We start from the raw sequence: 13663 nt of genomic DNA on the forward strand, positions 1-13663 counted from the left end.
AAAACGTGCCTAGTCGAAATAACGGTTTTAGACCCTAGGTCTCTTTGGACCAAATCCGTTTCAGAACATTTGGAGTCGATCTACTGATGTCCGTCCGTCTGTCTGTCTGGCTGGCTGGTGCGCACGATAACTCTCGAAGGAAGTATCCGATTTGATCCAAACTTGGTACATCGTAATATTTTTGTCAAACTTAGATCGAGTTCGGAGATGGGCGATATTGGCCCAATCCTTCTGGTACCTCCCACACAAAATGTCAAAATTTTCAAAGAAACGAATTTATTGCACAGAAAGAGAAACGATAATCCGATTTTGCTCCAACTTTGCGAATTCTTATATTATCATCAGTGCTAGGTTAGGTGTGAAAATGGACAATATCGGTCCACTCCATTAAGTACCTCCCCCACAAATGGTTAAAATTTTGAATAATTACAACTCTTATAAAATGTGATTTAAGAGCCCGATAGTCTTTAAATTTCACACATCCCATTATTTTATTAGACCAAGGTCTGGGGTGAAAATGGAATGTATCGGTCCACTCCTTCTGGTACCTCCCCCTAAAAGGTAGAAATTTTCAATAAATATTTTCTGCGCAGAAAGAGAAACGATAATCTGATTTTGCTCGAACTTTGCAAATCCTAATATTTTCATCAGTGCTATGTCAGGTGCGAAAATGGACAATATCGGTCCACCCCATCAAGTACCTCCCCCACAAAGGGTCAAAATTTTGAATAATTACAACTCTTATAAAATGTGATGTAAGAGTCCGATTGTCTTCAAATTTCACATATCCCAATATTTTTATTAACCTAAGGTCTGGTGTTAAGAGTGAATACATCGGTCCATTCCTTTTGGTACCTCCCCCACAAAGTTCGAAATTTTCAAAAACAAAAAAATATAAAATATATTTTTTGTACAGAAAGAGAAACGATTATCCGATTTTGCTCTAACTTTGCAAATCCTAATATTTGTGTCAGTCCTAAGTCAGGTGCTAAAATGGACAGTATCGGTCCACTCCATCAAGTACCTCCCCCACAAAGGGTCAACATTTTGAATAATTATAACTCTTATAAAATGTGATGTAAGAGTCCGATAGTCTTCAAATTTCACATATCCCAATATTTTTATTAACCTAAGGTCTGGTGTTAAGAGTGAATACATCGGTCCACTCCTTCTGGTACCTCCCCCACAAAGTGTCGAAATTTTGAATATCCATGAAGCTCATAAAACGCCAAATTAACATCCGATTCCACTTAGACTTGACACATCTCAATGTTTCCATCAACACAAGATCTGTTATAAAGGTGGTATAGATCGAACCATTTCTTCTGGTACCTCCCCCATACATAGGGTTCAAGATTTTGAAAAACAAAACACTCAAATAAAGCGAAATAAGCATTCAACTCTCTTCAAAATTTCACACATACAAATATTTTTGCCAACACAAGATCTGTTGTGAAGTTGATATATATCTGAACCCCTTCTGGTACCTCACCCACAAAGGGTCGCAATTTTCAATAATTTTATCTGTCATAAATTTCGAAACAATTTAGCAATTCTTTACTACTTGCTATCTTCAAATATTTCTCTCAATAAGAAGCCTGATATGAATATGAAATTTATCGGAATTTATGATTTCGCATAAAATTGAAAATAAATATCCTTTCTTGTAATTTTGCCCAATATTTCTCAATATTTGTATCAGATGAAGTATAAAAATGGAATATTTCGGTAGACTCTATCTGGTACATCATGCACATTTTAACATTTTCTAAAAATTATTACAAATCTCATATAAAGTAAGGGAGTGTGTCGATATAATCCATACCAGTAACGTCGGAATACCGTCGTAATACCGACTGATACTTTTTAACTTGTTTTTAATTTTATTGAATGAAAGCAAAAAATTTCGGAAATAGCATAAAATTTTAGAATAAGTTTAGATTTGTTCGAATTGGTCACCTTTGACACGAATTATGGCCTTCAAACGGCCAATGAAACCGTCACACTCTACCCGATATCTGCGCTCTGCGGAATTTTGGCCCATTCCCCGCAAAGCGCTTGCTTGAGGTGATCGACACTTTGGTATTTTTAAGTGCCAACCTTGCTTTTCAAAATATTTCAGACACAATAGTCCAACGGATTGGTATCCGGAGGGAATTGGCTCGGGAATTCAATGTAGAATTGTTTAATTTATGATTTCTCGTAGACAAGAGAGTTAACGACTCGTGAAAAATCGGGAACTACGATGTAGTGATGTCGGCTTGTTCACAATTCGAAATTGGGCTGTTGATGTGAAGTGTGATTTGCCGACGATTCGAAGGTGATTGGGAGACCGATGTTCGGGTGATGCTGGCGTTCGGTAGATCTGAAAAAACTATGTTTATAGTGAGTTCGGTGTTCGATGCTTTGAAGGTCATCGGGAACTATGGTTTATGGTCGTCCCTCGTAGATGGGTTGAATGTTATCAGGAATGACAATGTTGGGGTCGGAGTGACGTCGCCATTCGGGTTGTTGACGACTTGAAGGTAATCGGGAACAAAGAATGGTCAAATCAGGGTTACAATGTAAGTTGTTGGAATGTTGTCGTGTAAAAATCGTTCGAAGGAGATGTCCAGTTCGTCTTAGATTGTTGGGGTTCGGTAGCACACAGTAGGTATGTTTTGGAATAGGTATATAGGACTTCGCAGATGGATCAAATATCGTTCGGATTCGGCAGCTCAATGTGGGTATGTTCGGGTTTATCTGTTTGTGACATCTACAATGGCTAGGAAATAGTTCTAGCTAGCAATGCGGTTTATTGCAAGCTCTAATTAACTTCCCATATTTGGCTATGATACGGCACAACGAGGCGAAACTCCTACGGAACGGCTTGTCGAAGCTCCTGCGAGTCGGCAAGCGTATATGAATTACCGGCCACTAAACTTAATGAGAGTCAGTTCAAAAAAGTATTCCCAACTAACGATTATGTTATGTTAACAGAGGAGGACAGAAAGTTATTCAGGAAATCACGAAATCATCAGCTAAATATTCTTTCTGCAGTAGCTTTTGAGAAAAATGAGATCCACCTCCTCCTCCTCATAAAAATTAGTTGAAAAACGACTTAAACAATTTTTATTCTTTCTTAAAAGCTTAATAGATGTTATTAGTATTTTCCTGATTTTATATATTTCCCTTTTAAATATTTTTGGTCCTCATTTTTAGGCGGCTGTACAGCAAAATAAAATTGTAGCTTTCGATCATTATTTTTTTTAATCAAACATTTCTAGAACTTTTATTACTTCCATTCTCTTCTCCTAATTGGCAGAGATTGCCAATATTTGTTGGTTCTGCTGATATGACAAAGGTCTTCAAACTCTAACATCGAAGAGAAACACTAATCGAGTTTATCAGGCTACAAATAAACCAAACGAAAGATGAAAATACAAAATAGTTATCTGATAAAAAAAATATATAAATTCATTCATACTCTCACTCACGGAGACACGAAAAAATATTATAACGCTCCCGCCCCAAAAACCAAACCAGAAAAATTACAAAAAAAAACTTAAAAACAAATCAAATGAATTGACTCTTTTTATATGAATAAAAACCCAAGCAAGTAATTTCTTAAATATCCGAGTGAAAATTATTACAAATAAAAAAAAACATAAAACAGCTTCCAAAGTATTTAGATATATCCAAAAAGAAAGAGATTTAAAAGAAAATATATATTAAAGCTAGTTTGTAAGAAATCGAAAATATTTTAGAAAATCAGCAACAAAAATATAAATATATATATTTATGTTTATCATATGCATAGATCAATTTTAATAAAACAATATCAAAATCCCCTAAAATTAATTTATATAAAAACGGTGCAAGAATGGACGGACATAAAGGAAATCCCCATGGAAGGCGATATATAGAAGAAATTTATATTAAAAATTAAAAAAAGAAAATAATTTTTTAGTAGTTTTTAGACATCAATGTAGAGAAAAATAACATAAAAAAAAAACATAAATAAATATATATTAATTGAAACATAGAATATATAAAATGAAGGCGAGTTGGAGGAGTTTTTTAAATAACAAAAACAAATATATAAGACAAAAATAATAAACTCTAAGAACTAAACAATAAATGTTTTAAAATCTATGTCTAAAAAATTTAAAAGCTATTGAGATATTCTGGAATCTAAAAAGAAACCCGAAATAAAATCTGTGTGCGTGATCGATAATAGATTTTCAGTATACATGCGGCTAGAGATTATATACCAGGTTCCCAAGCACTTACAGTATTGAGAAATGGGTTTGCTTTCCATAAGTAAGACTGAGATGTTCAAATTTCTTAGGCATAGTTTCAGTAATTTTAATTTTTAAGTCTCAGATTACGGTTTAAATGGCTCATTCGTATAGTATGGACCGGATTTATCCGAAATACCACCTCACTGTATACATGTTCGTTGTTATTGTGGGTAATTAACTTTGACGTTACGCCATTCTGTTCAGGCCATACATGCACTCTCAAGTCTGGAACTGTCGAGAACCAATCGTCCATAAGCAGATTGCCCGATTTCATAACCTCGGAACACCCTACTTAACAATGAGAAAGCTCACTGGCAAAATCATCAAAGCTACAGACGCTCGCTATAGTATACCTTCTGATCGTATACACGAAGAAAGACCAAATTTCCCAGCAGTGGCAGCGGGACTAGTAAACATGAGTAACCTGTGAGTAATGGTAAAATAGGCTCGAACCCTGGAAAAAGCATGATAGTCACTCAGTCACTTTTAACGACGTAACGTTGACCGATCCGAAGAGGTGCGATGTATATTTTAAGAAGAATATTATGTCATATCAAGTCTTTTCCCGCAGAAGAGGTACCACCGCAGTCTATGATGGGTGATGTTGCAAATGTCATTCGAAACGCTACGTCATTCAAAACGTTGTATCCAGACAAAATCTCAATGGTAATGTTGAAACAACTGGATACGCTGGGAGTTGAACACCTGACAAAAGATCTTAACCTGTCACTAACCACGCAAATCGGTTAAGAAACCTGAGAATCGGGCCGGGTGATCCCTCTACTAAAGCCAGGCAAGGATGTCAGCAAAGTCGAATCATTCAGGCCAATTGTTGCCAGTAGCAAAGACTCTTGAGGGTTTACTCCTCCACAGAATCAGATAAAGCTGTCCAGTTGCCGATCAGCAACATGGTTTTCGTACACAATACATTCAGTATCACAACAGCATTGCACAGCAAATCCACATTCTAGGATTAAACCAGAACAATCCGTGTCACAGAGCAGTGTTGGTAGTCAACCACACCACACGGTTTATGGATGTAGAGGGAATTAACCTCCGGACGAGTTTGAAATCGTGGATGGCAGTTGCACGTGCTATTCCGGAACACGAAGTCCGAACTCCGTAGAGTGCAATTTGGTGTTCTCCATGGTGGGGTGATATCTCAAGAACTGTGTTAAAGGCAGGGGACTTTTCTGGAATATCTCGCCCTCCACACAGCTGAATATGCAGGTCGAGAGAAATATAATTTCGACCACGAGCCACCCCAAGATCCTATGGGTCAAATTCGACAACACTTTTAAGTCGTCCGTACAAGCCAAGACTATCTGCGAAAAAAATGAAAAGTAGGGACAAGATCCTTAAAAGAACAAGAAATCTTATCCGGACAAGAAGATCTTATTGACTTACAGCGCGATAGATCGGTCAGCTGCGAATACAAGTGCTATGCAGTGGAGGAACCTGCCAAAATGCTCTCCTTAGAAATTCGACAGATGGGGACACGGAGACCGAATTGACTTCTTATAAAGCGAAAAGTCGGTCTGTGATCAGCTATTCGGTCCTAGTGTGCTTTGCGAATAAAAGTGCTACGCAGTGACTGAACATTCAGACTTGCCAGAATGCTGCCCTGTGAGAACTGCGGCAGATTGCCTCCTCATGACGCCAGTGCATCATCTACGTGAGGAGGCGAAAGTCCTACCGGATGTCAGCATAATTATATGCTTTCGTCGCACCGTTTATCCAAACCAAGAAGGACATACATAATCTAGAGAGAGATATATATCCAAGGCTATTAGAGAATGCCTCTGGATTAAGAAGCCTATCAGGCAGGTCTGAGAGGCATTCATACTGATGCAGTCACAGATGCCGTCAACAATTACGATATGAATGGTTTCCTCGGAGTGCACCCCCCATCCATTGCAGGATAGTTTTAGAGGATAGTGCAGTCGTCTCAATTTATTGTGGGCACGAATATACAAAGATGTGCTATACGTCCGGTGTGTGATATAGGCCCGTATAAAACGCTGTACCTCTTTAATTGTCCTACCAAACCTACCCCACTCACACCCGAAGATGTTTGGCTACAGTCGGTGAAAATAGCCGAATTGTTAAATCCAAAGGTAGAACCGGACACAACATGTTTAGCTGTTACAACAACAACTAATTCGGTCCAGGAATTTGTCTATGCCGCTGGCAGGCAATGCGAATATCTCCCGTAGGTTCCTCCACTTCTACGCGATTGCCGACAAACTACAAAGAGCCCAACCGTTAGAGTAAGAAGATAGGCTTAAAAATTGGATATATTCTCCATAATCACATTATATTTGGAGTGTAAAGAAACTTCTTAGCAAATCAAACAAAAAAAAAAAAAAAAAAAAAACAAAAATAATAATAATATATAATATAATATAATATAATATAATATAATATAATATAATATAATATAATATAATATAATATGTTATAATAATAATAATAATAATAATAATAATAATAATAATAATAATAATAATAATAATAATAATAATAATCTCTATGAGATGACCGTCTTTATATATCATCACTTACATGTTCCCTTCATAACCTCCATAACATATTACGTTGTCACATTCTTTCTTTCTGAATTGGTCCTATGCCTAAGCAGGATCCAAAGGCTCATTGTGTAAATTACCAATCTCACTTTGATAGTCAGCCCTCCAGTCGTACTGATGATACGACACAGAGGCGGCTTGTATTGCATCATTGCTTCGAGTATCTCCACTGTACTTCTAGCTGAATTCCCACTCTATTTATATAATTTATATATATAGAATATAACACTGTACGACAAATTTAAACTTTTGGTCTCACCCACGATCAAACTGACCAGATTCTGAAAATATAGCTCAAAATAAAATATACGTATCTCCCAGTTTTTCTAGATCAATTCATTTAAGCTTTTTACGAGCAATTCAATTTTTGGAGTATTCAGCCAGTATATACCTATATATGTTTAATGTCCTAGTAACCCTAGATATTAAAAACATTGATGTTATCAACAACAGTGCGTAAGTGTTCAAACGGTTAAGAAATGGAGTGTAAAAAACAAAATAATTTTTGTTACGTTTGTGGCTTATTTGCACCTCCAAAACATTTAAGATGTATTAATGCAAGTGTTGAAAAAGGTTTCGAAGAGTATTTCGTTGTTTCGTATGTTCCAAACCTATGGTACGTGCCAGAAGTAATCTGCGATTATTGCTACCGGTGTTTAAATGGATGGAAAAGTGGATCGGTTGTACATAAAATGAATAAAAATGTCCGGCCTACAATTTGGTTACGACAGACTGAGCACTCATCTGAACAATGTTATTTCTGTTTAACAGAGACTCGTGGGTTCCGTTATAACACACGCGAATTTTTTCCGACAAGTGAATACGGTTCAGAAGCAGCACATTTTGTGACACAAGCGGACTTTAATGACTTGGTTCGCGATGCTAAAATGTCAAAAGAGTTGGCAGAAGTAGTGGGTTCTCGTTTAAAGCAATGGAATTTGGTAGAAAACGACTTTAAAATAACAGCTGCACGTAAGCTAGGGAATACAGAGCCATTTTGTGAATACTTTGTTTTCCATGAAGATTTTGGAAAGCAGTTTTGCTACTACAATGATATTGATGCGTTATTTAAAGTAATTGGTCATTAGCATATAGCACAGGAATGGAGATTGTTTATCGATTCTTCAGTGACTAGTCTGAAGGCTGTATTGCTTCATATTGGAAATGAATATCCATCGGTACCAATTGCTTACGCAACTTGTATGGTTGAAACGTACGAAAATATGAAGATAATTTTGGATTCAGTAGACTACAAGAAACACACATGGATGATTTGTTGTGATCTTAAAGTTGTTTCTCTGCTTACCGGTGTAAAAAAAGGATTTTCGAGGCACCAATGCTTTTTGTGCGTTTGGGAGGGACGCAGAAAAGATCTTCACTATACCAATTTTGAATGGGAACCTCGTACAGATGCTCAGTTGGGCCAATTTAGTATTGACAATGTACCATTGGTTGAATCCAGCAAAGTAATTTTACCCCCTCTCCATATTAAGTTAGGTTTAATTCGAAGTTTTATAAGAGCACTTGACACAGACAGCGCAGCGTTTAAGCTTATTAAAGCTATCTTTCCAAAAATGAGAGAAGCCAAGATCACGGCGGGTAAGTGCTTAATGTCTCTCTTTTCATTATTTAGTTTTTAATTGTTCCTCTCTTCAAGGTGTTTTCAATGGTCCACAAATCAAACAACTGTTAAGCAGAATAGGCTTTCAAAATATGCTTAGTCCCATAGAAAAAAGAGCATGGACCGCGTTCATAAACGTTATAAATAATTTTTTGGGAAACAAGAGGACGGAAAATTATAAGGAAATTGTTGAAGAACTGATTGCTTCGTATCATGCGATGGGAGTCAATATGTCCCTCAAAATACATTTTCTTCACAACCATTTGAGCTTTTTCCCGCCGAACTTAGGCGACTTCAGCGACGAGCATGGTGAAAGATTTCACCAAGATATCGCGGAAATTGAAAAGAGGTACAAAGGCAAAGACATGAGGTATATGCTGGCTCAATACTGTTGGTCACTTTGCCGTGAGACAAGAACCGATATGTACAAACGTCAAAATAAGCGTATAAAATTTTCAAATTAATTTAAGTGTTAAGTTTTACCTTTTAATTTACAACTATAAAAATTGCATTTTTAAAATTCAATACTCCAAAAATTGAATTGCTCGTAAAAAGCTTAAATGAATTGATCTAGAAAAACTGGGAGATACGTATTTTTTATTTTGAGCTATATTTTCAGAATTTTGTCAGTTTGATCATGGGTGAAAAATCGTGTCGTACAGTGTAATAGTACGACTTTTCGGCACCGCAGGGCACCCATCATTGTAGTTCTAATTTACAACTCCCCGATTACACTGTAACGCAAAATTAATTGGTTATGCATTTTTTTAAGATTCCAGAACTTCTTAAACAGTTTCCGATAAGTATATTTATATAACAATTTATAATTAGTTAATATTCATAATGCATTATTTTACTTCTAGTTTTCAAGATTTCATAGACTATAAAAAAAAATATATATATATATTTTATTTACAACTCACTTTCTATCTATACAAATTGTATAGCTATATAAGTTTAGTGACATCTCTAGTATTTAAAATTAAAGATACATTTAATTTAGTTACATTTATATATAGTATATAACTAAAATGAAAAATATTCATTCCAACGGAAATATTTATTAACGGTTTTAGGCATTTGCTAAAGAAAGAAAAAAAAAACATAGGAAGTGTTTGCAAGAGGCTGGACCAGTTCATGTGAAATTTACGATATTGCCAAAATGGTTGTGTGCAGTTTTAGCTTATATAAAACAAAATAATAAAAAAAAGTTCATGCTATGTCGTAAATTAGGCTCATGTCTTTCCTCCATGGACAAAAACGTCAGAGCATAAAGGAAACAAAATTTATAACATAAAAGACTTACAGCAAAAAGAAGATATTATTTTTTTATAAGAATTCGAGGGAAGACAAGATCCAGCAGACTTTTGCGATATTCAAATGGGAATATCGTAAAATGTTTGAAATGTGAGGTAGTCCGCCTCGTAGAGTAAAACTTCCCCCCACACAAAATCGAAACAAAAACACAAGAAAATATATATCTATTTACATATATCTAGAAAAAAAAGATAACATATATTATTTTTTTACCATAAAAGTTATTGTCAGTAATGAAACAAAACACATATTTTTTCTAATCTTAAAAACAAAAATCATAACTAAAATATAAACAATAAAATACTCATAGGCATGACTCGAAGGTTTGCAAGTTGGCCAGGCTCTTTTATGCATTGCCAACCCGTTCCATATGGAGGCTAGGTTGGCAGGTCATGTCAGGGCTGGGCAACAACACTTCTTACAAATCATAAGACAAATTTTATTATACTCTTTATGTTTAGAAAAAAATTAAATTTACTTAGTTAGGCAAGACACATATAGTCAGCGTTGTAAGTTGTAAAACTTTCATTGCAGACTTTCCATGTTTTGCAAAAAATATTCTTTTTTCTTCAATTTTTATAAAAATCATAAATATCATACTACGTATTTTTCATTATTACTCCAATGCAAAACAAAGAAACAAATGATAAAGAAATAATGACAAAAGAAACAGAATATATATCTATGTTTGTTCCATTGAAATACATAACAAATAAATTTTTATAAGAAGCAACATTACAAAAATAAATAGAACCATGTGTCCTACAAAACAACAAAAGTAACACACATTATTTCCTATAACAAAACAACAAACGTAACAAAAAAAACAAATTACAACAAAACAAAAATCAGCAATATAACAAAAAAAAAACAAAAATATTTTATTTACCTATATGAAACAAAAAAAAAATATATTAAATGTCTACAAAAATTTAGAGTCTATATGAAAAGAAAAACAAAAGAAATTACAAATACCAAATAAAGATATATACGTATATACATACATTGATGATTCAAATACCACCATCAACTTCCTAAAAACATAAATCAAGCATTACAAAAAATAAAAAAAAACAACAATTATTTGTCTCTCCCTTTCTCTTTCAACCACAACAAACAAACGCAACAAACAGAGATTTAACAGAAATTGAAACAAAACAAAATAAATAAATATATCTATACATACATTCATATATATATATATTTATTCATTAAAAAAATATTATAACAAATATAGAAGCAGAACACATATATATATAAAAAAATAAACAATGGATAAACATGAAAATGAAATATATGTATGTGTAATATTATTATTGTATTTGTATTTTATGTATTAGTTTTTAGTTTCACAATCTTTTGCTCTTTCATTCCAAAAACAAAAACACAAGAAAAATATAACAAAAATAAACGGAAAAACAAAGATATAAATGCGTTTCAATTTTATGGACCACATTTTTTCCAGCAGCCACAGGTAGGTGAGACACACTGTGGGATTCAAACTCAACCATACTTTTAATAGCCCAGCGGATTTTTTAGCACATACATCTTCCATCTGAGACTAATGACAATGTAGGTGCGACCCATCCAAAGCCTGTATACAATTTCTACTTACATTTACACAGCGATGGCCTAGGCCGTCAGACGAATCCGAAATCTACCGACAACGTAAGCGAATGTTGGATGGGTCCGAAATCTATCAACATTGTAAGCGAAGGTTGGATGGGTCCGATTCCATCAACATTTTAGATTGTGGAACTTAAATTTCAGCTGTTTTTATACCCTCCACCAAAAAAGGTATGGAGGGTATATTAATCTCGTCATTCCGTTTGTAACACATCGAAATAATCATTTTAGACCCAACAAAGTATAAATATTCTTGATCAGCGTAAAATTCTAAGACGATTTAGCCCTGTCCGTCCGTCTGTCCGTCTGTTGTAATCACGCTACAGTCTAAACGAATTAAAATAGGAAGCTAAAATTTTGCACAGATCTCTCTTTTGTCTGCAGGCAGGTCAAGTTCGAAGATGGGCTATATCGGTCCACGATATCGTATAGCCCCCATATAACGGTACCCCCGATATTCGGTATTTTGATGATGTTAGCCACATTTTCCAATCGTATTGTCTGAAAATCCACACACGGAGTTCCTTGTGAGTACTTTACACGCAGACATAGATTTGTCTTTATAGGTCCACAATATCGTATATCCCCCCATATATCGGCACCTTCCTATATTAGATATTTTAAAGATTTTAAAAGAATTTTTATTGGATTTTATTTTTTTGAAAATTTTCTAATTCGTTCCAAATGGTGGAGGGTATTCAAAGTTCGGCCGGCCGAACTTACTGCTTTTTTAATTGTTTAATATTAAACAGTTATACTATAGAATAGACTATGGAATGGAATATAGAATGGACTACATTTTAAGGTAATATAATATCACTTTTCAATAAATATGTAAGAAAAAATTTAACTTACCGAAAATGGCCATATTTAAAAGTTTATATTTCTTAAACGCTTTTTTATTTTGGGCACTATCATTGTTGTAAAATAATATTATAGAAATGTCAAAAATCTTGCAGAAGTTTTTAATGAGGCCATCTGCTGAAATTATAATTTTTATGATACTAACCTGAAAGAATTTAAATTATTATTGGATTACAACGGAGAGTTTTTAATATTCTTACATATTTTCCAAAATCTGCTACAATTTTGGAATGCATGGAATCTGCTCATTTAGTACAATATCATTGTTTTCCAAACAGTTCGTCCTCAACTGTGCATTTCTTTTTAAACTGTGTGCTTCCACTTTCTTTAATCGTCTTAAATTTCTCCTACTGAATCCTGACATTTTATTTAACACACAACACTTACTATATTCTTATTTTATTAATTTATTTTATTAACTTTTTCCAATATTCACAACTTGCACTTTCAAAAACACTTCAAAGAATAAGATTTTGCTTTAAAAAGAAAGAAGCATCAAAAATGAATAACGGTACAACACCGGCTGCAACAACACACACAAAAAAAAAAAACTTTACAAAACAATACAAAGGCATCCAATTCAGATGCATGTGCGATGGACACATTATATTTTGTTTTGTTCTTTAATTCTAATATGGATTTTGTTCCACAATGTAATAGCAATGCGACTCATCCAAATCGGATGCTAATTGTATGCTATAAACCACTGTTATTTCATTTTTTCCTATTGACAAAACAGCATACATTTGGATGGGTATTAAATTGTAATGGTCAGCGGACTGCTGGGAGCTTAGAAAGGCAGTTTGATTTCTGCTGGGGGTGCTGAAAAAAATCAGACTTTTATAAAAAGCATAAAAATATCGGTTAAAGATAATTTCGAAATTGCATATTACTGATGAAAATGACGATCAAAGGAAAACTATAGTTCTTTCTGATATAAAAATCGGTTAAACAAAAACCAGTAAGGAAAAGTCATAAGTCGGGCGGGACCGACTACATGATACCCTACACCACTATGCATATTTAGTAGAGGTACAGTAACGAAATTAACTCCATTTGGGCTGACATTAGCCATTATTTGCACAATAAGCCTGAAATCGTTCCAAGTAGATTTGTTTACATCAATTTTTGAATATGATATCTCTCCAATGGCCGCCTCTGGCGTTGATGACATATTGTGCCCTTTTTGCTGCATTTTCCAACGTTTTTGCCAACATTTCGGCCGGAATAGTGGCTATTTCTTCACGAATGTTGTCCTTGAGCTCTTCTACGGTCCTTGGCTTGTTAACGTAAACATTTGACTTCAAATATCCCCACAAGAAGAAGTCAGGCGGCGTCAAATCGGGCGAACGCAGTGGCCAGTC

This window comes from Musca domestica, unplaced genomic scaffold (genome assembly GCF_030504385.1).
Source record: "Musca domestica strain aabys unplaced genomic scaffold, Musca_domestica.polishedcontigs.V.1.1 47, whole genome shotgun sequence".
Taxonomy (NCBI): Eukaryota; Metazoa; Arthropoda; class Insecta; order Diptera; family Muscidae; genus Musca; species Musca domestica.